Source organism: Callospermophilus lateralis, chromosome X (genome assembly GCF_048772815.1).
Source record: "Callospermophilus lateralis isolate mCalLat2 chromosome X, mCalLat2.hap1, whole genome shotgun sequence".
NCBI classification, from domain to species: domain Eukaryota; kingdom Metazoa; phylum Chordata; class Mammalia; order Rodentia; family Sciuridae; genus Callospermophilus; species Callospermophilus lateralis.
The window spans coordinates 28,998,898-29,000,265 of NC_135325.1; the positions used below are offsets into that span (position 1 = coordinate 28,998,898).

Consider the following 1,368-nt stretch of genomic DNA (forward strand, 5'->3'; position numbering starts at 1 on the left):
ACCGAAAAAACTAAAAAATAAATGTTAAAAAATTCTCTCTCTCTCTCACTCTCTCTAAAAAAAAAAAGAAAAGACAAATTTCTAGGTATGTTAAAAATAGAACATTACTTATTTTTGTTTATATAAAAAAACTAAAATACATACCACATGACAAAAGTACTTCATTACCTATGTTTTTGTTTTGAGAGAGGTAGATGTCTGATTGAATCTAATGGACAAGAAGTATTTTAGGCATGATACCAGATGCTCTGGGGTCCTCAGCACCTGTGCCCACTTGAATAAAGGCCAAGGCTATGTGGTGCCACTGGAGTGGCCTTGTCCTGCACTTTTTTCTTACCTTGTGCAGACACTACCCTGCTCCTGTCAGCCTCTGGCCTTCTTGAGACCAAATTCCATACCTTCAATTAAATTGCAGAATTCTGATGTGTGAGATATTTGAAGTTGATGTAGAAATTGCCAAACAAAATCTGTTGACAATCAAGACCATGTTGGAAGATTTGGGAATGGATGATGAAGCAGATGATGACCCAGTTCCTGTAGCAAATGTTAATGCAGCAATATTTAAAAAGGTCATTCAGTGGTGCACACACCACAAGGATGACGCCCCTCCTCCTGAGGATGATGAGAACAAAGAAAAGCAAACAGAAGATATCCCTGTTTAGGATCAAGAATTCCTGAAAGTTGACCAAGGAACACTTTTTGAACTTATTCTGGCTGCAAACTACTTAGACATCAAAGGTTTGCTTGATGTTACACACAAGATTGTTGCCAATATGATCAAGGGGAAAACTCCTGAGGAGATTTGCAAAACATTCAATATCAAAACAACTTTACTGAAGAGGAGGAAGCCCCCATAAAACTATAAGGATTGTTCCAAATACTAGTTGCACAGCTCTGTTTACAATTGTTAATATTAGACAAATTGTAGACAAATCAATTGTATTGGCATACTATTGTCCTTATTGCATGTGTAGTTGAGTACAGAGTCCTGACCTGTGGTTGAATTTCTTCTAGTATGAGAGAACATTTATTTTTTCTTTATTCTGAATAAAACTGATCTGTGGGGCTGGAGTGGTAACTCAGTGGTAGAGTGCTCACCTTGCATGTGGGAGGCACTGGGTTTGATCCTCAGAACCATATAAAAATAAAATAAAGGTATTGTGTCCTTCTACAACTAAATTAAAAAAAATGAACTGTGGGTTCTCTGTAGAAATTGGCAAATTAAATAAATAAATAAATAAGTAGAAGTATTTTAGTTTCATCCATATTATGTGTTTTTTACTATAAAAGTATTTATGTTAGTTATTAATATTATGAAAATTTGATTAAAATAGAATTATATATTAAAATTGTTTAATTATATTTTAA

The 1,368-nt window shown here is 34.2% G+C and overlaps 1 pseudogene; it reads left to right on the top strand.

The window, feature by feature from the left end:
• Positions 1 to 211: 211 nt before the first annotated feature.
• Positions 212 to 865, top strand: LOC143639388 (S-phase kinase-associated protein 1 pseudogene; annotated as a pseudogene).
• The last annotated feature ends 503 nt before the right edge of the window (positions 866 to 1,368 follow it).